This window comes from Pseudopodoces humilis, chromosome 1 (genome assembly GCF_049639895.1).
Source record: "Pseudopodoces humilis isolate 2021_Gansu_Grassland_sample_001 chromosome 1, ASM4963989v1, whole genome shotgun sequence".
NCBI lineage: Eukaryota > Metazoa > Chordata > Aves > Passeriformes > Paridae > Pseudopodoces > Pseudopodoces humilis.
Window position 1 is genome coordinate 89,412,056 of NC_142200.1, and position 25,984 is coordinate 89,438,039.

At 42.4% G+C, this 25,984-nt stretch overlaps 1 protein-coding gene across 14 annotated transcripts in view; it reads left to right on the forward strand.

Moving 5' to 3' along the window:
• ATXN1 (ataxin 1) overlaps window positions 1–25,984 on the forward strand; it is a 368,490-nt gene that overhangs the window by 130,312 nt on the left and 212,194 nt on the right. For 5 of the 14 annotated variants that reach the window (XM_088066474.1, XM_088066780.1, XM_088066733.1 and 2 more), the window contains 5 exons: window positions 8,419–8,483; window positions 10,078–10,157; window positions 15,953–16,082; window positions 16,306–16,585; window positions 23,208–23,327. The gene's annotated coding sequence lies outside the window, so the exon portion shown is untranslated. Of the gene's footprint in view, window positions 1–8,418; window positions 8,484–10,071; window positions 10,158–15,952; window positions 16,083–16,305; window positions 16,586–17,089; window positions 17,149–17,673; window positions 17,754–23,207; window positions 23,328–25,984 lie in introns of those variants that run through there. The other 9 variants (XM_088066824.1, XM_014254516.2, XM_088066525.1 and 6 more) reach the window with 8 other exon arrangements.

The window sequence follows — 25,984 nt, forward strand, 5'->3', positions numbered from 1 at the left end:
GAGCCTGGTTTCAGCAGCGTTGTTCACACTCCAGAGAAGGCAATTCTTTACAAAATACTCTTCCATAACTATGCTCTATTAATTTTAGTGGTAGTTTTCAGTAAGCTTCACATTGGGATCCACATCATCAGGCCTGTTCCTCAGTCAGAAGGTACAAAGCATAACAGCAACGTCTCTTTAAGATGCTATTTCAGAGCATTTTGTGAAGACCGTGTATTATATCAAACATGCCATAGTAATTACATTTACTAAAACTTCCCAAGCGATAATAGGCTTCTAGCTCGGCTGCCCTTAGAATCTGCCATAAACTTCAGCCACCTAATTAAGTGCTTTATTCTGCAGCTTCCAGTCTGGCCAAACAACCACAGGCATCTGTAGGTATCTGACCTGAATTGAGGACTCTGGGCTTGAGCCCTGTGTTTCCAGACAGTGTGTCTGACTGATACTGCAAAACCACAAAATGCCAGATGGTTTCAACATATTACACAGCTCCCTGTATGGGCATCCAGCATCAGTGTGTGCCTTCCTGCAAAATTTCACATGCTGAAACAACTTCTTGCAGTGTGGAGACAACACTGCGCCTGAAAACAAAGATTTAATGACATTGGCATTGCTCAGCCTCTTGTCAACTTCTGGTCTGGGAAAAACTGTCAGCTGTTCTAAAATTAGAAGATAACGCAACATTGGCTAGAATAGGCCATAGTCTGGGTAGGCTTCTTCATTATCAGCTTCCTTGTTGAACTTTAATCCTTATTTTATGACCCTTCTGCTTGTTTGGGTATAGCTTGCATCATGGGCACAAACTGCCCATCATGGCATATTTGCACAGTGAGTTTGTTTTGTGCATTAAAATGAGACTGGTCAGCTATAACAAGTGGGGACTGAAAGGCTTTCCCACCATCCAAACTGTGGCTGAATCAGAGCCCACATCAAGAGGTCCTTTTGCTATGTTACCTAAAGGAATCTTCACCAAGACCACCAAGCCCCTCTGCATGCTGACTAGTCTGCTGCTTCCCTCCTAACTTGCATACAAATACCCTGGATCTCTAGGGAGATGGGAAAGAGCCATGGAGCCAGCTCTGTAGTGTTCTGTCCTTCCTCAGAGTGTGCATACACCCTTTTGTCAGGCTCTGGAAGGCAGGCCCCGATCTTTTGCATTTTCTGAGCTAAATCTTTCAATGCTGTGAAGCTCTTCATGCACCCAAAATATGCCTCTGTGTGTACTATGAGCCAGCATCTGCAAAACTGGTGGGGTTGGCGTCTGCTTCCCTACTTAATCTGTGAAGGAGAAAGAAGGCAAATTTGGCTCTCAGAGGAGAGGGAGACGTTCAGCTAGTCCTGCTTCTTTAACATACGCTGTTGAGACGTAGATAAGGTACCCACGGGTACCTAGCTCCAGATACCACTGGAGATGCAGGCAGTGCAAGTACATGAGATGAAAACAGGCTTCATTTGTCATTCTGCAGAGTTTGAGAGTACCATCCAGGAATCCCACGAAATGCAAGGGTATTAAATTCTGCCTACAGATAGCTGCCAGGATCTTTTCTTGACCATACCTGTTTTTTCTAAAGCTGTAAGAATTGGGCCTTGCATGCCTAATCCTGAACTGGATGACACAAAAATCTCTCCTGGTGTATGCTGAAGGAAACAATGAACTGCCAGCTCATTTTACCCCTCATTAGGTCATGGGAAGTTGCATGGATTTGGGAAGGCCAGCTTTGTGCTCACCATCCCTGCCATGGTGTTCAGGAATTCCTGAGAGACTCCCACAATAGGGCAGGAACCACTGTGCTATGTAACAGGGTTCCCATTCCTTTACCCATGCTTCCTCCAAGCTCCCCATGTAGAAGTTTTATATCTGAGATATCACAAGTACTCCAGATGTAGTAGCTACAGTCCATGTAACATAGGGTATTATCCATGAGCACATCCTTCTGGAGAACTTGGTACTGGGATGTCATGGAGAGATGGGGAGGAAAAAAGGAATACTTTATTTTTTAAAGTTTTTTTTTAAAAAAAAATTACCTTTGTGCATTGAATGCTTTTTGCAGCCAAGTTACCAGGGACATTCTGTGAAGAAAACTGTGCTTGAACTTTTCAGCTTATATTGTAATACCACTCCTCGGCATTAGTACCGGTAAGTTTATAATCAAATACATGGCAGCTGTGCCACCAGGCCATCAAGGTCACTTTTGATTCACAGTCTTGTCTATGGTTTGGTGGAGAAAAAATATAATTATGAAATCCCTTGGGAAAGGGCTGTCTTGATGTGGCCAGGAACATATAACTATTAAGCATTTATATAGCATCTTTTCTACTGTTAGAAATTAATAAAAAGGAAGGACAGAAACATTTTATGTAGCTTTTCCATAGCTACATGTGTTGCTTATAATTACTCTTTTTTGTATCTACTAATTATGGCAAAGAACAGGAGAACTCTAATGACAGTTATGTTAACTGAATAAAACTTTAGTTACTTTAGCTTTAGTGAATAATTTGTCTTCCTAAACCTGATTTACTAATATCTTAGTTGACAAGGCTCCCCATTCTGTGTATTCATTTTGTAGTTAGAGAGGGATTGTTTATAATTTACAGTTTAAGTCTGAGTGCTGTTATTTTGCACTGTCAAAGAGCATCTGTTACAGTAGATAGCTCTTCATATGTTAGTGCCACAAAAAATAAAGCATATCAGCCATGTTAGCAGCCAGTTTATGAGCACCCAGTAATGTTCAGCTGTGTAAAGGGGAATTTCTTTTGAAAGGGCAAAAAATAGAATTGCATAAGTGAATTCTGTGCAGTCATCTACAGTGGGATGAGCTTGTGTAGGACTCATTCACACCAGCTATGTAATCCAGGTTCAACACTGGTTCTCTCTGTTGAAATGGTTAAAATCTAAGGTAAAATTTGCTTGTAAGCATTTCTTTGTCACCTGATCATCCCTACAGGCTTCCCAGTAGGAAGTTTAACTAACCACAAGTTTTCCAGAAGATAGCCTTTGTACTTCCTGATTCTGTAAGTAGAATGAATTTAGGAGATCTGATTTAGCTGTAACCATACACAGGCAAATTCTAGCATAGTTTTCATGGTTGGCTTTGTCAGTACAGACAGGATGAAGTAATTTTATAGCACATTGGAATTAATGCTGTCTGCTTTGTGACAAAACCCCAAACTTTGTCAATGAACCCTAGCAAGAGGCTTGTTGTATTTAGGGCTGTTTATGAAGCTTTACTTCTTTTAAACTTGATTATATGTCCTTTTTTCTGACTGTTTGTTTGCCTGCAGAGAACAGTGAAAGCCGTAGTTTATGAGGCTTCTCTTCACTGTACCTTGGCGAAGGCAAGCAAGGGTTCTCAACAGTGCAGCTGGCACTAGGCAGCTCTCATTTGCCCAATTGGTACTATACAAGGTTTTACCACTGCTGATAAGATCCTAACCCTTGTTCAGTCATGCTTTGAACTCATAGTTCATACCATCACCACAAGTATTATCCCTCTCTCTACAGAAATATTAGTTGTGACTTCATAGATCAAATCAAACCATATACTGATTTCAAGTGCATAACTGTGTTCATTATGGGCTTCCAGTGCACCTAAAATTGTAGTCTAGCCAGCTTTAGTGGATCTCTTTATTTCAGAATAAAGCTGATCATCTAAAGCCCAGAATATGAGTAGCCCAACTTGATCTCAGCAGTGGTTGTGGATCCTCACAATTTTATGAAATCAGGCCTCACATTACCTGTTAGAGACCACGCAGTCAGTCAGTGACATGTATTGTACTTTTTCCAGCTACTCATAGACTCAAAAAAATATGAGGTTTAAAAGAACATGAAAAAGTGTCTTCCAGTGTAATAAAGTTTAAACAACAAAGAATTGGACATTGCTAGTTACATCAAGCACTTATTGTTCCACTCTACCTCGTGTTTCCTTTGATCTATTTTAAAGTCATTGCAAACTTTGTTAAAATCCAAATTCCACAATCTTTCCCCCCACCCCCCAAAGTGTCCTTTTGCCTTGGACCCATATTTTGAGAAGCCTACTTCTTTTGTGTTACTAAAATGCCAAGATTTTAATGGAATGCTTTATTAGGTTTCCAAGTGCTTCTGGCCAATAACAAGCAAAGTTCAGCTCAGTAGTTTTAATCTCACAAACATCAAATCTGTTTTCCCTGCATGTGAGAAGAGCCATGCAGCTCTTAAGAAGATTAAAGCCATAAATTCTAACATTACAAGGGCCAATACTTTCACAGTCCAGATCAGGATGGGTTATTTCATGTAAGTTTGTCCTCATGAATTTCTAATACTATTCCTTGAGTTTTCACTGGGCCTCCCCCTCCTCTTATCCTGCTGTGTATTAAGGTATGCTATTTGTAGAAGGTGAATATGCTGCTTTTTCTTTTATTCTGCCTCTTTATTTTAATGTTAGGAGGTAAATTATATCATTTTCATTATCAATGCAGCTCAGAAAACCATCTGTTGCTCAAAGACATCAGGATCAGCAGTCAGCCACCCTCAAAGTAAGCAACTGTAAATCTAGAGTGACTATACTTTCTAAATGCAGAGAGGCTTTTACATTAATCTCCCGGACTTGCTGAGTAGTTGGTGCAGTGCCCAAACGCAAGTAAACTCAATTAGTAAAAATAGACGTGATGTGGCACTTCAATATACGGCATTTAAGCATGTGTTCTACAGAGCAGAAGTGCTCGGTTCAAGTCCCAGATACTCTGCTGTTCTGTTCTGCACATATGATTCAGTTATTTTCCTGGTTGCCAAATACCTCGTAAAAAGCAATAGCAGTGTTTTGTTTTCACAAAGATGCAGTACTGCTGTCACTTACACAGGTGTAGATCTGCAGAAACTCAGGCGACCTTTTAGGACTCTGGACACTCAGCAGCTCTGCAAAATTACACTTTACAACTGTCACTGGAAAGCTGCTGTGCAAACCAGCTTTAATGTTCTTGTGTTTTGTTTAATGTTCTTGTGTTTTGTATGTGCAGAGTTACATGAAACATACTATTACAAGCAGATAAGAAACATTAGCAAGAAACATACTTTTTGGAGCTTTGCTCTGCATAACAGGCTGGGTCTGGGTACGTTAATTTGCAGCTTAAGACTATGGGCGAGTTTTCTTCTTTACCTCCTTTAGCAATATAGCAGGCTACACCTCTTTTTTTTTTATGGCAAGCTGATCAAAGTCAATTTATTCAAGTGTAAGTTCTCTAAGATCCCTATGCTCCACTGTGTAACAGAAGGGCTTAGGTCTGGGTGTGGTGTTCTTGACCTTCTAGTCTTTTGTCTTTCCAGCCTGTTTTGCTTCCTCTGTCTGCCCAGTTTTAGCCAGAAGAGTGATCTAAAGAGACCCTGTTTGTTTTCCGTGCACATTATGATAGGCTGCCATTGTGTAACGACATACAGTATGCAGGATAAAACACCCTGCTTATTATAGTGTAGTTAAAAGGCCTGTCACTATTTCCATTTCAAATTCCTATTTTCAGGAGTTTACTACTGAGCCGTAACAAATTGCAGGCAGGAAACTTGGCAGTCACATTCCCAGCCTAAGAGCAAATGCTTTAACCAAGTTTAAATAAATAAATTAATTAATATTAATGGCATGCACTTCCAGCATGCAAAAGAAAGGAGGTTTTGCTATTGTTTTGTTTGTTTTATCCTTGAAACAAATGATGACAATTAAGGAGGGTATTTACATACCTACCACCCTTACACAAGAGATACACCAAACCATGGGCAGTGTTACCAAGTGATGGAGATGATTATCTGGTGGTCATTCCTAACTCTCCTAAAAGGAATATCAAGAAAGATGGGCTATTAATCAATGCATAAAATGTATTAATTCCTAAAGATTGGGAAGGACCGAAGAGAGTTGTATATCATAAATGCTTACAGTGCTAAAAACTACAGCTTGGTGGTGCCATGGTGGGTGAGATGAAATTCTTTGGGGTTAGCTTGAAAGGAACAAACATCAAAGAAAACAAAGTAGTAGCAGTGCAGAGTTGAAGAGTTTGAAGTAGAATAACTAAAAGGTGAAGCAATTGAAGGGTAAATGTATTCTCGGTATATTTTAATCATCCAGATTTTAATTATATAGCCAAACATGCAGAGTTTGATGTCTTGGAATAACTAAAAACTAAGTTTTGGTCTGTTGTGCAGATAGTAGGGATTTCAAGGTGGCATATTACTGTTCATTGAAGATTTGAGCACTAGAGGGAATCTAAGAACTGGTGACCATAAACTACACTAATTCAATGTGCTACTAAGGGAAAGTGCCACTACAAGAGTAACAGATTCAGAGGAAGCAATATACTCGAAATCAGGTAATCCATTTAACATTTTGGCTAGTAAGAAGCATTAAAAATGTGAACATGTGTCAAAGACAAATCCTCAGAAGGTAAAATACATAGGGAGTAGCAGGTTCTTCAAGAGTAAAAGGGGCTTGGTGGTTGATGGAGTTTTTTCTTTTGTTTTGTTTTCAGGAAATTATAATTTTTGTAGGTTGAAATAAGAAAACAGTGTTAATTCGCCTTTGGAGAAATCTACCTTTTTGCCCCACCATTTTCTTGCCATTTCTTAAAAGTCAGCTGGCCTCAAAACTGCAGTCTTTTCTTAGGAGGTAACTGTTCTGAGAGATATGCCACATAATGGAGTATTTCACTGCACCATTTACTGCAGACAGCATAACCTGTGTGCCTATGCTGCAAACTGCCTGGGGAGGAAACTTGGCCTTATATAACTGACTAGAGCATCTAGTTTGAACTGGAAGGGGGTGCTGATCCACATTTAGGGATCTGAGGGATTATTAGAATATAGAATAAAAAAGATTTTAGAAAACCACCCAAGGAAAAATGTTTATTTCCAGCTACAAGGAGATTTTTGTGATCTCATTGGCGAGACCTTAAATGTGTGCAAGGTTGAGATAAATGTGTCTTGGTTCAGATAAATGCTTTTGGAGGCCAGACAATGACTCCCGTACAAGTTGAGCCTTTTAGGGACAGTTGTAGAGCCTGCAAGCTCCTCTTCTGCAATTTTCAGGATGATTGCTACAAGGGACTTGAAGAAACTCTTCAACTTGGCAGTGACTCACGCTGATCTAAAAGCTTCTGGGAATGTTCCTGGGAACCTCTGGTACTCTGAAGAAGCTAACGAGAGACAACAGTGGTGCTAGGATGCTTTCCCAGATGATAAACTATGCAGGAATTTCTATACAGCTGATAAACTCTGCTCAGGACCCTGTGAAGTATATACATTGTGTAACAATACCTGTGTAGGCTCTCAGAAATACCCTTGGGGGCAGCAGCCACTGGTATTCAGTAGTAACAAGGTCTGTCCTCTCTGCTCCCTCCTCCCAAAGTGAATGAGTACCTGGTTTGACTCAGAGCTGTATGAGGAATTGCTTGCCCTTTCCTGCCCTCCCATATAAACATGAAAAAAAAAAAAGGCTGAAGTCATAATGTAGCAAGGGGGGCAAGGTCTCTTGAATATGACTTCAGTTTGCCATATTTTGGGTTGTATTAAGAAAAAGTATGCTTTGAGCTGTGTCTGGAGATGGATCACTTTGGAGATGAGGGAGGTGATGGTGCCTCTATATGAACTGTCATGTTTACTGCAAAAGGAGCAGCATTCAGGGAATAGCAGGAAGACCAAATGTAGAGGACAGAGGTGATCTTGGCTGAGACTTTCTCTGGGCTAACTTTGCATTTACCAGCAGGCAAAGGGTGTGCATCTGTGCAATTATTGCAGGATAGCTGGTATCCTGTAAATCCACACCCTTGAATGCCTTACTAAAACATGCTCATGAGGCCATACCCTCAAGCACAAAGCTCACTTTGAATGTATGATTCAGAACCATTAAGACAACAGGACAACTTGTACACCTTAAATTAGACACAAAGTTTACACACCTAGCTGAAGATGGGCCAAATAAGGGAGACAAATGACTTAATACCTATGTCCTAAGAAATGAGATATATCATGGAAAGGGGAGAGACAGATTAAATGGCAGGGAAACCATCTGGTCGTCCCACTTTTGTAGCATGTCATATTCTTCAGACCTATATGCATATAAGTGTGTGAAATAGTCTGAGATTGGTGGGAGATGTCTCATCAGTTCTGATTTTTACACAGCAATGGACTGGTTGACGGAGGTAGTTTATGAAATGGGAAGAGTTTTAGTCAGTCTGTGTTGCTAAACAAGTATGACAAAAATGTAGACAGAACCATGTGTTTATTTTTATTTATATTACTGCTGTTTTCTCTTGTCCTTGATATGTAGAATTTCTGAGTCCTTGGCTAAGCCTTGGGAACGGAGAGCATACTGTATTGCTTTTATAGTAATAATACTTGTACTTTACTGTGTCACCACTGTTGCATGGAATAAAAGGACAATTTTTACTATTACTTTTCTATAGGCAGAAGAACAGAGGGAGTACAGACATCTCAGGACTAAGACCAAGACAGAGAGACTCAAAACCAGGTGAGGGTTGCAGCAGAAGCAGTGAAGACTTTGGGTTTGGTAACAAGCCTTCCAGTTTGGAAGAAGGGGGAATATGATAGAGGGCTGCAATGATCTGTGTAGCATTGAGGGTATGGGTAGGGACTGGCCATTCCCTGTCTCAGTGCAAGAGCTAGGAACATTGAATGAAGGAGGCAGGATGAGGAGATTCTTCTTGCATCAGGGACTTGACCTGTGCCATGTGACATACCTAAAATTTACAGATGCCGATGGAGAAGACTGTACAAATCTTGGGAGATATAAATCCATTGAGGGTCACTAAATGGGCAGAAACCACATTCTTCTCAGGAAGTTCCTTAAGATGAAAGTAGTGGGAGGCCGGAAAGTACGTGGATAAAATGGTATATAATGCCCATGTCTCCCTAAGCATCTGCTTATGACCACTGTTGTCATATGGCCACTGCAGTCATTTTTATATCCTCTTGCACAAAGAAGATGAGAAGACTCCCAAGACAAGAGGAAATGGCTTCAAGTTTCAGCAGGGGAGGTTAGAATTGAATATTAGAAAGATTCTTTTATAGAAAGGATTGAAAATAATTGGAACAGATGGCCAAGGGAAGTGGTGCAGTCACTGTTCCTGGAAAGTATTAAAAAAATGTATGGCTGTGGCACTGAGGACATGGTCTAATGGTGAACATGGTGGTGGTGATGGCTGGGCTGACAACTTGGACTTGGTGGTAAAAGTAAAAGTAAAAGTACTTTCCAACCTTAATGATTCTATGATTCTCTGAGAGTATAAACTGTGAAAACTCTATAATGAGAAGTGTTCCAGATCTAGGGTCTCTTGAGTAGGAAAGCTGGTCATGAGATAGTCCTGCCCCCAAGGTGTCCACTCCACTCTCTCGGCTATACTTGACCCCATGACAAAATAGTCCATGCATGAGCAAATCTGGATAGATTATACCACATGGATATGTGGTAGAACCTACACTTCACAAGTGTCTGAATTTTATGATCCTTGAAGATGCCCTGAGGCAGAACCCCACCCACTTTAGCAGAAGCCTAGAGATGGACTTTCAGCAGGCAGGTGTTTCTGGTTTGCCTGGTTGCCCAGGTAAGTTCCTGTTGATAAAACTTCTTTCACACTATTGTGTTTTTCTTGTAATGGCTATGTCTCAGGGCTTCTAGAGCTTTGAATGGGCATCTTTCATTACCTTAAATATAAATAAATTGATAATATCATGTGAGGATGATATGAGAGCAGACCGAGGATGGATGAAGCTGAGTAAGACAGGCATAAATGGGAGCTCTTCTGTGGAAAAACTGGGTAGGGTGAAAGAGAGAGACATGATATGACATCTCAGTCAACATGAGAACTTTTTTTGCCATTATAGAAAGGCCTTTGCTGAAGGGTAAAGAAAGAACAGGAGGATCTGGCAGATCTCTGAGGGAAAGATGCTGCCTCTGTGCAGTAAGAAGTCAAAGTGATGCCAGTCTAGTTATAAAATGGTCTGCACAAGCTGAAATAACTGATTTAATGTAATATCCTACCTCAGGCCTCCTGTCACTTTTCCCTGGACATTTTTTTTTTTTTTTTTTAATTCTGGAGTTTTAGGGTTCTGTGGGCATATACCTGTCACCTTGCAGAAGAACCATGAAAAATACCTTCTCAGCTTGTAACTGGATAAATTGAAGGTAAATGTTTATCATTCTCACTTAGGTTGTTGATCAAAGCCTTGCAGGCTGAGGAATTCCTACCCTCCCAGGCGAATACACTGTCATGCCTGTTGTCCATCTCTGTCTGGTGATTTTCCAATTATGAGTCAAATATAAGGGGATATAGCAATTATTTTATACCAAAACTATCCCATTTAAATTTTTGCTTGATGTTTAGGAACTGTTCAAAGTCTTCATTCCTGTGCATCAGGTGACTACAAGTTTTTGCTATATGATACCTTTTGAAAATAAAGAAATACAGCTCTTTCTTGTATTTCAGAACAGTTACTGTCTTTCTGGTTAATACTGTTAGTTACTAGCTTTCTTTTTGAAGAAGATATAGATACAAAATAACTTTGGTCTTGAACACTAAGCAGCTTGCACTTCTCACTGTCTTGAAACCAAGGCATGAGCCCAAACTTACCTATATAGAATGAATTTGGTAAACCAGACTTCTGAATTTGCATGACAGCTTTGGGGCAAGGCCTGTGTGTATCATATTTTGTGAAGAGGTAGAGACAGTAAGAGTAGAAAATAGCTGTCATTATAAATTGTGCATTTTCTTAACAAAACATAAAGATTTTTAGCATGTGAACAAAAACAGACTTGGCAGAAGGATTGAGCACAGTGGCTCTGGAGGTCTGGTAGGTCGATTATCCATGAGGTAGGAAGGATTTGTTCAATAGACCAGAACAGCTCAGTTGGGACCATTAAAGGATTTAGGAGTCAAAAATCCATGTTTTCAATTTCTATGTCTGTTTAAACAGGTAACCAGTCCATTCTAGCCCATTCCCCTCCTCTCATAAAAACTCATGGTACTTATCAAAACTTGTATAGCATTGATCAGAGAGACTAACAGGTTTTGGAAACCACAGTGCTTTATATGTGGGTAGACCATTTTAAGAAAGGTCAAGAGATATTTCCCAACCCTAGGTGTTTAAAGAGTAGATGCTAATCTAATCTGTCTAGACCATAACTCCCTTAAGAGGCAGAAAAAAAACTGGTAAGTGAACTCCCAGATAAGTCTCTGTACCAGGTATGATTTAAAGGGATGGGACAACATGTGTCTCTTACAAGGGCATTCAGTCTCTGGCTGCTCCCTGCTAGCACCGAGAACTCTCTCCGAGACAATGGCCAGCAAATTCTCCTCAATATTGGTTGAATGTTAATCCTTGTTAACAGCACTGCCTTGACATCCCTGGAAGCAAAGCATTTCTGCAGAGCAGAGCTTGCCCTCTGCGTTCTGCTGGTGTACTTTAACCCCAAGATGAGATCATCACTTCCAGGAATAAGACTGAGTTTAGTTTCCATTTGTGCTTGGCCCTTCTGCTCACACCAGCCATATGGGTAGCTGCACTGTCAGGGGAGATACATGGAGGCAAGGATACAGATTGGAGACCTCAGATGGCTGAAGAGCACTGGCCATAAAGAACCTAACAGGTCATAGTAGTTATTACTTCATAGGTGCCTAGACCAGTTAAGCACCCTTAGAGAAGGGCAGAGCACTTTTATTTTCCACTGGGTGCCACATCTTATGGGGCTAACTGTAGCTGTGGTCCATCCTGATGTGGTCACTGGTAGGTTAACTGGTCCCTTCTTCAGAGCAGTGACCTGTAACTGACTGACTTCTTATTCAAAAGACTAAATCGAACTTGATTTTGAGATTTTAGAAGAGTCCTCATTTTTCTTAATTCCCTGATGAATTGCTTTGCCCAGTTTCAAAAAAGCAACAACAAAAGGACTCATCTAATTTGAGATATCCATCTAAGGATCTATTGTTACTTAAAATGAACTTGATTGCTTCTTTTAAAAAATCAAGATGATGATAAGGTAAACATTTTTTAACCCAAATATCCTTATCCTATTACCTAAACTGTAAGGCATGACAAATAATGATTTCTTCATCACCCTACAACCCTTACCTAGCCACAGTGTAATAAAATAAAAAATTTAACCACAGCCTTTCCTTTGAATTTACTTGCAATGGACCACCATTTTAGACTATAAGATTTTTCTCTTTGAGTCACAGTGTAGTACTACATACTTGCTTAGTTTTCATGAATGCTTTGCTCTCCTTTCACTAAATGTTAATTTGCATGAGATATTTGTGGCTTTAAAGAGATAGCATTGGCTCTCTGTGTCTACCAGTCTAATTTCCTTGCATCTGAAGACAATCACAGAGTTCTGGAGAACATCATCAACAGCTCTGTTTTGACAGGGGATACACTCATTTCTAAGTGAATGCACAAAAATTAAAGACATTAGTCATATTTTGTTACATTCACGCAAGTGACACTTAAAGAATGTGGTCCAAACACATTATTGTTCAGATCATTTACATTTTTAACTTTCCTGAGGAAAGCATACCTTCATTAGCAAGCTGTAATCCAAATTATAGTTTCTCATTTATTAAAGCTGTAAAAATACCTTAAATCAGCTGCATATGTCTGAAATAATAACAAAAATTAGTGCATTAGGAAAAATTATCTGAATGTGAGAGAGCTATAAATAGACAGGAGGTGAATTGGACAGTCAACGGATTCTGAGTTGGATTAAAAACATCTTACTTAAGCCAAAAATATGGCAACCAATATTCTCTGTTATAAAAATATTTGAGATTAATTTAGTTTCATGAAAGCTGTCAGAAGCTGAAATGAATAGCAGAAATTCTCTGTTTATTTACAAGCCAATGCTATACCTGAAGACTAAAGTGAGGCACCTTATGAGCAGTGACAGAAAGCCTTTGATTGTATTCAAAAATCCTTTTTGCTGGTGGGTAAGAATGACCTGTATGTTCATGTTCTCTTGGAGTAACCTCTGCCTTGATAACGCTTGTCATTTGAGCAAATGGTATGACAGGTCTGTGAGGTGGATTACTACTGTCCACTAGAGGCTGTAATGAGACCAACAATGTCATTTTATGAGAGATTGAAGACGTGAACTCTAACGATCAATAATTGTGAGATTACTTTTCACACTCAATACACTGTCAATCACTGCATTTCCCTGAATGCTAGTGTTAAAAAAGAAAAAAATTCCAACTTATTATGCTTCCTATTCTCCTATTTTTCTAAGTACTGTTAATTGTATAAAACATGCTGTATAGATGGCACATTACAACTACTGAATTGGAAAACAGTTTCTTCTAGACAGTGTGCATCTTGCATGCCAAATTGTTTAGCATCTTTTGGTCAGAACTATGTTCTCCTGGGAGTCCTATCAGTTTCAGCACATCACCAGCAGTAAATGAAAACGCTTGGGTCTATGTGAGTTCTTGTGTCCCACTCACTTGCCTTCATCAGCACCTCGATGTTTTGTGGAATCCCTTGTGCAGGGAATATACTGAGGCCCGGTACAGGCCCTTGGCAGGGGAACTGTTGAGGCACAAGGACATCTTGTGACATGGTTGCATATCCTGTGTGTTAGACCATGTTTGTAGAGGCATAGTCCCCTCATCCCTTGTCTGTAAATGCAACCAACACGTATCAAGTCAGAACGGAGGTGAGAGTGGCTTATGAACCTGACGTGGCTGGTGGCAGTTGTGGCACTTCCCAGAGCCATGGGTGAAGTGCCTGCTGACTCAGGAAAGCACTATTGCTTTAACTTACAATGCACTTACATTGTGGGGGTCTCTTTTCTACTCTGAAGCAGAAACACAAAGAAAGATGTAAAACCCTAGAGTATACAGTGGCAAAAAATGAAGGTCCTGAGGCAAACACTATAGTCACAGAGTGGAGGAACACACAAGCCTCTTACATGAGCCTGCTGCAGAAGGGAAAGTTGCCCAAAGCTTGCTTCAGCATGAATGTGGCTTCTCTTTCTCTGCGTGTGCCACACCTCTTGGCAAGGTGAATGTTTGAGAAGGAAAGATTCCTTTCTCCTGAGGTAACACTCTGTACTACTGGAATAAAAAAGGTGGCAGACAGAATGCCTTGTACTCTGAATTGAACCTTGATGATGGGTTTTCAGTTTCTCCAGGGCTTTCACTTGATTTTCAGTAATCTCCAGTCTTTGTCTCTTTCCCTTGGTTCCTTTTATTAAATCAATGAACCTTACATTAGCTGGGTGAATACAATTTCGCTGTCTGCTTTGCTGCTGTAGATTCACTCTCTTGTAGTACTGAGTGGCATGTTTGTCCAGATATCTTGGCCTGTTGCTGCTTCTGTCTCCAGATAACTGCTAGAACAGAAAATCACATTGATTTTCATAGTGAACCCAAACTAAAGATACAGGAAGTGCTGTGGTAAAGGATCCTTATTTTTCGTAAAGCTAGTCTGTATTACAGTATCAACTCTTAAATCCAGAACGCTGCAGCTTACAATCTTATTACTACGTTCTTTAGCAATTACAGTAATCCAGTACAGTCCTGTATAGAAGGGACTCCTTTGCTGATCTGCATAATGGCAGGCTGAGTCCTAGGGTATTTTGCATCTAGACTCTAATGCTAGATTTAATTTGCAGCTAAAACCTAATGCTAATATAAAATGGACACATGGGAGGTAAACCTGCTAGAAACCCGGTACCTTGGAGCTTATTGTCGTGGCAAATTGGTACAAGCTGCAATAAAGAGCTTGATCTGGATGGCCATATTACATCTCAGGCCTTTCTTAGGCCTGGGACCCCACAGTGTCTAGCTCCTTGGAGCTGGCATGTAACAGCCTTTGGTATTTATGCAACATTTTTTTGCAATGTCCTTGGGGTGGGGAGAGGCCTCTGTGCTCTACTTCTCTTCCTGATGCCAAAGCAGAGAGTGAATGGCTTCTTATGGACCACTGTTGGGTTGCATGCAAGCATAGCATCCCACTATCCTTTGGCTGCATTCATCCTAGTCATTGCTTTCATAATCAGTTTTATTTCTTTAAGTTATACCTAGCTTGGTAAGTTGATTTTTGGGGTGGGGGGAGGTTGGTTGTTTGGTTTTAAAATTTTTTTTAATGTGAAGATCAGACTGAGACAGTCCAGAAAGGAAGATACTTTCTCTGGTCTCTGTTTTGCGTCTGTGCTTGTTACTTGCCCATCACTGAAGTTTATGGCACTTGCAGACACCTGTGTTGAGGGAAGTAAGAGGGTAACACACTGACACTGGAGTGCCAGGGGAGTGTAAGTTGCCATAGTTGGTGGGGACTTGAGAGGGGAGTTCAGGAGAGGCTCACAGTGGTCTGCAGACAACTGGGAGAAATGCAAAAGGATCTTTGATGAAACCAGTGCTGAGGAATCCAGAGGGAGTTAGTACCCAAACATGCGTGGTTCAGCCCTGCCTGTCTTGTAGTTCAGTGACGGTATGAGTCAGAGTCTCTTTGGTCTGAATGAAGTGGAAGGTACTTTCTACAAAGCAACTCAAGCATATGCCAAGGATCCGGATAAATAAAACTAATTCAGAAAAAGGGAGTGGGATGCAGGCTCTTGCTCTAAATCACTTCACAGTTCGCCACAGCGAAATGCAATATGGCATCTTAAATAAAATCACCCTCTTCTGACTCTCGCAGAGGCTGCTTCAGAGCATTCCCTGGTTTCCAGCACAGTTTTATTTCCTCCCTTAGAGAGACAGAGCAGCCTTGACTGAGCAACCGATTTTCATGCATCCTTTAAACCAGCATTCCCTGCCATTTCTGAAGGACAGCACACGTCGCTAGCTGTCTGTTTCTTCCCCCTTAAACAATATAGGTTTGGGGTTGGGTTGGTTTTTTTTCTTTTTTTCTTTTTTTTTTCTTTTTTCTTTTTTTTTTTTTTTTTTCTTTTTCCCCTCCCCATCTCATTTCTTTCCGCCTGCAAAGTGATTTGAGAGCCCCGCGACGCAGCCTGCTACAGGAACGGGGACTTCTCTGGAACACTGGCGTGCGCAGGGATTAATCCCGCCGTAGAGAGCCAGCCTGGCCTTTGAAGTGTTACAAGGGAAAGGAGGAGGTAAGTGTCGAGGCGAGCCCCCAGCCCCCCTCCCCGCCCCCGGGCAGCGTGCGGCGGCCCGCAAAGGGTTAAAGGCCGTCTTGGCCCGGCGGTGCCGTGCGTATGCAATAATCTGTGTGGCTCTCTTGGCCGACTGCCAGAGTGTTGCCTTGCCTCCTCCTCCTCCTCCCTTCTCTCCCCCCCTCCCTCCCCCCCCACCCCCCCCGCCTTTTGCATGAAGTAGGATCCTTGAGCTGTTGCAGAGGCAGCCAACTGCTCCATATTTGGCTTCTATTACCCATTTACATACTGGAGAGCGGAGAGGGAGCGAGCGCTGTACCGCAGACATCATTTCTACTACAGTGGTGGAGACATCCCGGACCTGTGTCACTGCAGGGGGAAGGAAAAAAGCCAAACAAACAAAAAGCAGACCCAAGCCCCGTGATCAGCTAGGAAGACATTTGTGTGCGAGTCTCTCTCTGACCCCCCACCCCCGCCAACCCCACCTCCACTGACACTTTACAGTAAGTGGCTTTTTTTTCCTCCTCTGCTTTCTGCCTCCCCCCCACCCGCCTCCGGCTTCTTCCCTTGTTTAGACTGCAAACCGCCGGCAATTTCCAGCGGGAAAAACACGGGGCTGAGGGGGCAGGGGAGCGCGCTGCCCACCCCGCCGCGGGGCTACAGCGGCCGCCCCCGGCCCGCCACGGCCCGGCCCGGCCCGGCCCCAGGCGCTGCCGCCGCGGGCCCGGCCCTGAGGAGAGAGGGAGACAAGCAGGGAGGGAGAGGGAAGCAGGGAGGGAGAGGGAAGCAGGGAGGGAGAGGGGGGCGGCCGCGAAATGGCCGAGGACACCGCGCAGGGAACGGAGTGGGGATGCGGGACACGGGAGGAAACGGGGGCCGGGGCGGCCCCGCGGCGGGAGCCGCTCGTACAGCCCTGCCTGCCCCCCCCCCCCGCTCCGCTCCGCTCCTTCCTCCTTCTTCTTCAGCACCCCCTCCCGCTTCCCCCCGGCCCGGGCGGGGTGTGGGTGGCCGCGGGGACGGTGGACATTTTGCGAGCCGCGGCTGTCCCCGGTGCGGCGGCCTCGGGGTGTGTGAGACTGCGCGTGTGTGCGGGGGGGCGGTGTGCGGTGCCGCTGTGTGCGTGTGTGTGTGTAGGGTGTGTGGTGTGTATGTGTGTGTGTGTGTGGTGTGTGTGAGCGTGGGGGCTCCGGTGCGTGCGAGTGTGTGTGCGGTGCCGGTGCGTGTGTGCGGGGGGGGGCGGTGTGCGGTGCCGGGTGTGTGGTGTGCTGTGGTGTGTGTGTGTGTGTGTGTGTGTGTGCGTGTGTGTGTGCGTGTGTGTGTGCGTGTGTTGCCGTGCGGTGCCGGTGCGGTGCCGTGTTTGTGTGTGCGGGGGTGCGGTGCCGGTGCGGTGCCGGCTGTGTGCGTGCGCGGCCGGCGCGGTGGGGGGGGGCCGTGCGGGGCGCGTACGCCGGGCGGACCCGGCGGGGCGCAGCGCGGGGCCGGTCGCCGGCAGGGCCGGTCGCCGCCACCGCACGGCGTATGTAGTACGGGGCTGGGCGGCTGCCGGAGGGTGAATGAAGCGAGGAGGAGGCGGCGGCGGCGGCGGGGGAGGCGGCGCTGGCGCTGGGATGTGCCCGGCAGCAGCCCCGCTCCGCTTCACTCAGGGCCCAGGCCGGCTGCAGACGCCACCCGGTACTGCCGGGAGGGACGGGGCGGGAGGGGGGGGGGAGGGGGGGCGCAGGGGCGCCGCCGCCCCGCTGCCCGCCTGCGGCTGTGGGGTCCGGCCGGCGGCTTCCCGAGGGGGAGCGGGGTCGGGGTTCCCCGCCGCCGCCGCCGCCCCGGGGCTTCGCTCGCCTCCAGTGGCGGCCGCTGCCCTCCTGCCGCTCACCGATCCCCCGCCGCCTCCGGGTTTGCTCGGGTCGGGTGGGGGTGGTTGGATTGCGGGGTTTTGAGGTTGGTTGTTGGTGGTTTGGTTTTTGTCGGTTTGGTTTTTTTTTTTTTTGTTTGGTTTTTTTTGTTGTTGTTTTTTTTTCCTTCTTCTAAGGCATCGTAATTTTCCGGCAGAAAAACAAATAAATGACCCCGTGTACGGTTGTGGGTGCTGAATCCGTCAATGTGATTCCTGAGAATATTAAAGTCTAAATTAAAGCGTGCTGGAAAAGCGTTAGCTCCTACTGTAATAGTAATAGCTATAATAATAAAATGACAGAATTGGGAGCGATTTACATGTTATTGAAGAGGAGGAATTACTGAAGAGTAATAATAGAAAAGAAAACAAGTCGGAAGCCCGTTATATAATGCACTGTGTAGACAACGAGAGCGACAGGCTATTTTTATTTTGTTTACCGTATGCTGTGTAATAGGGACTCCTCCGAACAGCATCTTTCCCCTATGTGCCCGAACTCCTGATAGAATTGGGGAAAAATATCGAGGCATTTCTTTTACGACCAGACGAAGAAATCTAGGTTTGTAAAACCTTCCTCTTTACAAATGATTTCTCTGTGCAGAACGGGAAGGGTGTGTAGGTAAATGACCTTTGCCGGAGACCTTTTCCCTTTCATATGGTAAAGAAATTCATATTTTGTAACACAGCTTACACTTTAACCTTTAACGCTCATGGTTATGTATTCTATGCAGTAATGGTTACTTTACGCGTCAGATACAGTCAGGCATAGTGAGTTACTCTGCTGACACCCTGATAAGTCAAGGACTTTTAATTTCAGTTTCGAATGAAACCGTCCCCTAAAGGAAAATCCCGGCTTCACGTTAATCTATTTCTGTTCGGGTGATAGAGACGGTGCAGTTTTATCATATGGAACAAGGGTTATGAATGAAGGAGAGGGAAATTGAGAATGGCCAGGGAAAATATTGCGCCGTAGTTATTTTTGCGATGCTGCAAGATAATAGTAGTAATTGTACGTTATTGCACCTAATTTGTTCGTAAAACTGGCCCGGTATTTTACGGGTAACAGCTATTTTGAAAGGGTGGCTGTAATCTCCTCACTTTTTACGTAAGGCAGAGGTCGATAGGTTTTCCTCCGTGCTCGGCTGTCTGTCTGTCTCTCTCATCATGTAGCGACATGTCAGCGGTGCAGGCTTTCAGCGCGCTTACTCCAGCCCTGATCAGTCATGTAATTAGATCAGGCTGCCATGGTAACAGACGGGATTCACCGTAGTCACCGGCCAGCCAGGTGCGTGTGTGGCTGGCGGGCGACCCAGCGGGCTACCGCCAGCCCTGCGTGTGCCGCCTTGGTGGCGTGCGTACGGCCGGCGCGGCCACCGCCTCCAGCTTTCCGAAAATTGAAAGATGCCGGAGGTGGCTTCCTGATGGCCGAACTTCTCGGGAAGGGTGTTCTTTGCCCAGTGGAATGTCAGGCAGATGGGACCGTACGTGGCGCGCTTAGCAGGTCAGCTAAATCGTCAGTTCCACTTGCCTGTATTATTAGCAAATTAATGAAGGTGCGGTACTTTGTAAAAATGCTTTGGCTTATACAAGCTAGCATGGAAGTTTCTTTAGAGTTTTCCTTTTTTTTTTTTTTTTTCCCTTCTCTCCCCCCCCCACCCCCCACTGTCTGTCTGGTTTAACTGTTTGGTGGCTGCAGCAGTGTTTGTTAACAGTTCCCATTCCAGCATTCTCATCGTAGGCCAGAGGCTTGTTATTCTTCACTACTGTACTATACTTTACACCCTCTGACTGGTAAGATGAAAATTGGTGACACTTGATGTCAGTATGTGTCACTCTGGCTTTGTTAAGCCTCCTCATAGTTCTTAGCAAGGTCTAGGCCCTTTTTTTACATGAAAGCTGACTGCAGTTTTTTGTGATAGTATCCTTAGATATTATCACAAAATATTATAATAATAATATTATATATATATTATATTTTATATATATATATAATAATATTATAATATTATAGAATTGTTAAAAACAATTTTTGCCTCAGCAAACACTTTGTTTCTGTATGGGTGTATTTTTTTGCATTTAGGCTTACCAAAATATTATAGCCATGGAGCAGGAGACTTTCTGACACATTGTATAATACCGTAAAAAGGATATGCAGTATAATTAGCTTTGAACTGCATGTTGCTCTTAAAAACATGTTTCACCAAGCAATGTATATTTGTCTTCATTCTTATTGTTCAAACATCACTCTTTTAAGCCGCTTCCATAAATGTAGGTATAATTTTTTAAAAGCACCAAATTTGGCACAGTGTTCTAATGTCATAAATCTGGAGCAACTCCAGGGGATGGGATTGTGAGCCACTTACATGGGTGTATATCTCAAATAACTCCATTTATTGGACATAATCCAGGCATGTAGTAGAGTAACCGAGCTCGGAAAGTGATCTGCTGCGTATCACTGTTATTTTCTCTATATTGCTTTTCATGGTAAAAAGCACTGTGGGCTTAAATAGGATTTTTGCCTGATTAAGGAGCTGCATTAAGTGTCTATAGAAGTGGGTAACACCCCTACTCCAGTCACTAATCTTGGGTGCACTTACACTAATATTGAACTTGGCCCAGAGGATTTTGTGTCTCAGTGATGAGAAATCATCAGCACCCACAGCTCCTGAGCATTTGTAGTACCAGGCTGGAACATAAAGCAATCCAGAAATATCTCAGTAAAATAGATATTTTAATCACTCTGATGGTAAGGCACCGGAGTTGGAGGAGGAGGCAATGATAAATGCCTGTTAGTGGTTCAGCTCTTGTGGTGACAGGCAGCGGTGGTCTTGGGTTTAGTGGGATGAGTTTGCAGGTCTCAGCCTGCCTGTCGAGCAGGAGTGTTTCTTCTTGGAGGGGTGAGGGGACAGGGTATTTGCAGGCAATTTCCTGCACTGAAGTGCAGCTCCTCGGTGCCTCAACTAACTTGCCCTTCTGGCTAGGAGAGAATATTCTCTGCTCTGTGCAGCTGCCTCCGTTTTTGGGCCTCCATTCTGAGGCGGGGGCTTGATATAGAAGAGCTTGTTAGGAGGACTGACTGGAGAGAGTGGAATAGTCAGGATCAGGATGACTCCTGTAGTGTAAGCCTTTGTGTGCTGCATGCTGCTTATACATATTTTATTGTAAGACAAATTACCTGTGACTAAGAGTGTTAGAAAGTAATTATTTTCAAAAAGGCCATATATACATAGTTTAAAAACTTTTCTGAAAAATAAACAGTGCAACTTTGGTTTGCTAGCCTGATTGAATCTATTTAAAAAGGTTGAAAAAACTAGTTTTGTTTTAAAAGACATTTACAAGAGACCTGGAATTTCACTTAACAAAAATTTTTTATGTAATAGATCCAGTGGCCTAGTTTCCCATTAATTAAAAAAATAGACACTTGAATGCAGTCACCTGAAAAGCAACTAAGGATTTAAACGTTAGAATTTTAAAATAATTGTCTTAGTAACGTGGCTAGTAAAACAAAATCAAGGCCTAATTTTCCACTTGCTGAAGTTTAGCAGCATATTTTAGCAGATGATAGTCAGGATTATCATTGTCATTGTTCATACTCACACTGCTTTTGTTGTGGTGTACTAATTGAGGGGGAAATGCAATAAAAAAGTATGGCAGGCTGTAAAGGAAGTGCTTGTCAGGACTGCATAGATGGTCTGAAGCACTGGCTGGCTGCAAACCTACTCCAGCGTGCAAGGCAGCTGACGCTGGTGATGCTTGAGAGAAGTCGGGCTGTGTGACAGCCTCACCTATAACCACACAGGTTGTGAGTGATTTGGCTGCTCTGGAGAACTGTACGGGTACAGTGTGTACAATGCAGAGGTTGCAGATAACAGGTTTAGTTGTAGGTCTCTTCTGAGACTGCTGTAACCAGCTCTGCGTCAACAGATAAAGGTATAATTAGAACATGAAACAGAAGTATGGCAGACTTGGCACAGGTAAATATTTCATGGCAAAGAACTGACTTGCTGTATTTCAGTGACTTCAATAGCCTAAGCTTTGCAAAGTGAAAATCCAGACCTCATCCTTTCATTTTACTTTAAAGCAAGACTCCAAGTGTGATAAATAAATAAATAGGTATTTGGTCAAAGGCACTGTATTTTGAAGTCTTATTCAGTGGTTCACATTCTTTATATGAGTAAGTCGAAGATTTTTATATGGTTTTGGCTGAGGTGATGCATGGCTAACATTTTAAAATGTAGGAAACTTTGTAGATTTCTGATTTTTGCACAAAGTCAAAAACTAGATCCATAACCGTAGCTCCTTTTTGATCTCTGTGCATGTGTTGAGAATGTAATGCTTCGTGGCTTTTTTTTTTCTCTCAAAGCTGTAGTCTGAAGTGACTGTACAACACATGCAAATCTGTATGTGTGCATTGGTCCCAGTCTGCAAAGTTACTTTAGTACACATCCCAGTGAGGGTTTTGCTGAATGAGAATTGATTAAAGAACCTATCTAGAGTTAAGTATGCGTGTAAATCCTTCCCTAAATAGGAACAAGTAAGTATGCTCATAAACTGAAACAACAGAAATGATTCTCAGTGAGGGAGAAATGGTCCCACTAAATCCTTTTATTGTACCGAAAGTCATAAAAGTATTTGGTGAGATTCCAAGTGAAAAACCCAAACGTGTTTTGTTTAATAGGTGATGTCAGCAGAAGTTCAGTACTGGATCTTAATGATTTTGCTGAGCAAAATCACAGAAATAATACAAAAAACCACATTGGTAGAGTTTTTCTTTGTTTATATTATTTAGGAATTTGCATAATAGGCATCGACTGTAGCGTGCCACCTCTAAGGACAAAATAGTATACAAGGTAAAGTCACATTCCAATAGGTGATTATTTTTCACCTAGTAGTAGTAGCTGCAGCACTATGTTTTCAGGATGCTACTGCTTCTCAAATAAAATATGTTCTGTTGGCAGTGAAGACAGTCATCTCCACTTGCTTATGATTCTTCACCTCATTAAGATCACATTTAGGAAAAGAACACTCTGAATAAATGGGCTCTGCTCTCTACTGTATGAGCTCTGTCTGCAGGATTAAATCTATAGCTTATCTGTGCTTGAGTAATAGTAGAAGCAGACTCTTTCAGTCTTCATTGGGATATCTTAGCATGTTGTAAATGACTGTGAATGTTGACTCTTAACTGTGTTTTTTGTTTCTCTTTATTTTGGTTTCCATCTCCTCAACTCCTGGGTCAACAGTCACATTGCAGGCCAAGCCAGATGGGCAAGCAATACAAGCTGTGAATTTATTCTTGACCCCGTAGGACAGTGACCACCGTCATTTTTGTCTTCACCGTACAGTTATGCACTGCCAATAAGGTGAGAATACAATGCTTTTTATTTCCTTCAGCAAGTGTACACTGTCTGCTCTGGGCTTTAGGCAAAGGGAACACCTTCCTGGTGGCTGTGTGATTGCCTGCCTATGATAGGTTTGTACTTCCCTTGCCTGGCAGTAGAGGTCCTTGAGAAACTCTGCTCGGAAAAATGCCTTTAACTCTGGTGACTCAGTTCAGTGACTTACAGAACAAGTGCGTTCCAGATGAGTGGTTTTATGCTCACCTGAGGTCACAGTATATTCAGTTATTGGAATATGTTAGTATGAATGGAAAAGTTGGCAGACTTTGATTCTTGTTATAAAATGCCATATGTAAAATTGTATAAATCCTTCCTTCACTTTTATGAACGTTTTCAGGATTCTGGTTGCTTGTTGCCTACTTGGCTTTTCCACTGTCTTGAGTTTCTTCTGTGCATTAAACTTTGTCCAGCATTAGAATAGTTCCCAGGATAATTAGTCACTACTGATGTATCTGTGTGTCTTTTGCTCTATTTTGAGGAATGCTTTCTGTTCTTCTGATTTTCCTCCCTGAAATGCTGTGGCCAGACAAGATGTAACAGTGCACGTGTATCAGTCTGCTGCTGCCCCTTTCCTCAATCTCTCCTTCCCATATGGTTGTGGAAAATAACTTGAAAAGACCAAGTCCCAAGACTCAACAATCATACTGCCAATAAAAAGAACATAAATTTTTATTTTATTTCTTTAATCTGATTGTCATTAGGCCAGCCTGGTTTTTTGGATCTGTTCTATGATTTTTAAGTGCTTGGGATTGGCAATGCTGCTAATGCTTTAAGAAAAAAAAAGATAAAGTGTCATAATAAAATTGCCTGTGTCTTTAAAGAAAAGAGAATGAAATATAGTGATTGCTTGCAGAAAATCAAAGGGTTTCTTTTTAAAATTTACAATCTGAAAGCTTAATTGCAGTAGTGTTCTTATATATGCAGGGCTGATCAGAAAGTCTCCATAGCAGAATAACTTTTTAATGTATACAGCATGTCAGAAAGTATGTAGCTCATCATTTACATTTTATTGTGGCTATGGGGAAGGGTGTTGTGTTTTAGAGGGAAGTTGCCTAGGCAAGTAGTTACATGCAAGGACATGCCTGTTACAATTTCCAAATGAGCTTGAATGGTGAGGGTACTGTAACTTCAGAGCAATAAGAGTTTCTTGAGAGTGAAAATCCACACAAAGTGCCCCTGTGCTGACACACCTTGTCTTCCTGTTTTGGAAGAAAACTGAATTGGTAGTAGCTATTGGCTTGGGATATGAAATAGAAGGAGTTTTTTTGCTATGACGTTATCATTTCCACAAAGCATTTAATTTTATTTTTTTTTAAGGATTAGCTTGGGTTGTATAAAAGTGGCTTTTTTAAAGAAGTGATTACTGCCGGAAAGGTTTATATCTCTTAATTAGAAGTAGTTGTTTATAGGACATTGGTCAAGTCCTGTGAATAATCAAATTGTGTTACTCACAATGTATTGCTAAGTCACCTTGGATATTTTAGCATCTGGTATTTCCTGCAATTACACAAGAGAGAATATATTTGATGTTAAACAAACATTTAGATAAAAATGTAACCTAGTTAAGTCTGGTGCAGAGGCATGAAGAATATAGTACTAAATTGCTGTTTTTCTTATTTCAGCTCAGCTTGAAGTATAGTATTGTATTTGTGGACCTTAGATTAGGTTAGATTTGATATAACTTCTTGTTGTTGGACATTTTTTGGCACTAGTTTGGTGGCATCTCTGTTGACCTCATTAGTTCTCATTTTCTCCATGGAATGATCAAAATCAGGCCCACTGTATAACTAAATTAGTAAAATAAAAGTTCTTGGAATAGATACTGCCTGCTTACAAATTTCTGTTACTGGAGGAAACAGACAGGAGCTCACAGAAGTAACCTGTGAAAGAAACATGAGCTGGCACTGTGCAGGGAGCAGCCACAGATACAGCATTTCATACTCACGCCCATCATCTTTCTGGCTTTCGCATTTGCTTTGGGATGAAGGTGGCAACTGCCCTGCTTCATTTTAGACAGACCTGGGTTATGACCCTGGAGTCTGTCAGAGGGACGGAACACAGGACTCGTTTGAAGGCATCCAAAATAGATCTCAGAAACTGTACTTGTGGCCTAATGCCCCTACATGTGCATTCATGGCTTCACTTGTGTGAGTGAGGAATTGTGTGGCTTCAATGGGTAACATCTCTGCTGTGTGTCAGCTCTCCAGGTGTGCTTACCCTTCCAATTCAAGCAGCATTTTCTGCAGAGCCAGTTAAGCATCTTGCCTGGATAAGGACATGGGTATTAATAAAAGTAGAATGAAAATAAATAAATAGATACAGTTTTCTTTCTTTTTTATTTTTAGTTAATTCTAGCTGCTCTCCAAAACACGGAGTTATTGTTACTTGTTCAGAGCATGCACTGCCTCCTTCCACGTAGGCAAATGACTCAATGCTTTCTTTTATACAGTTGTCTTGAGAAGATTTTGCATGAGATGCTGGACATTTTAACAATTAAAGAATTCTTTTTAATCTTTTCTACTGTCAAGTCACTTGATATTTATTAATCATAGTACTGGGATGAATTTATGGCTGGCAGCCCATTTGTAAGAAAATTTTTTGGCTGAATTTTCAGTAAGTAT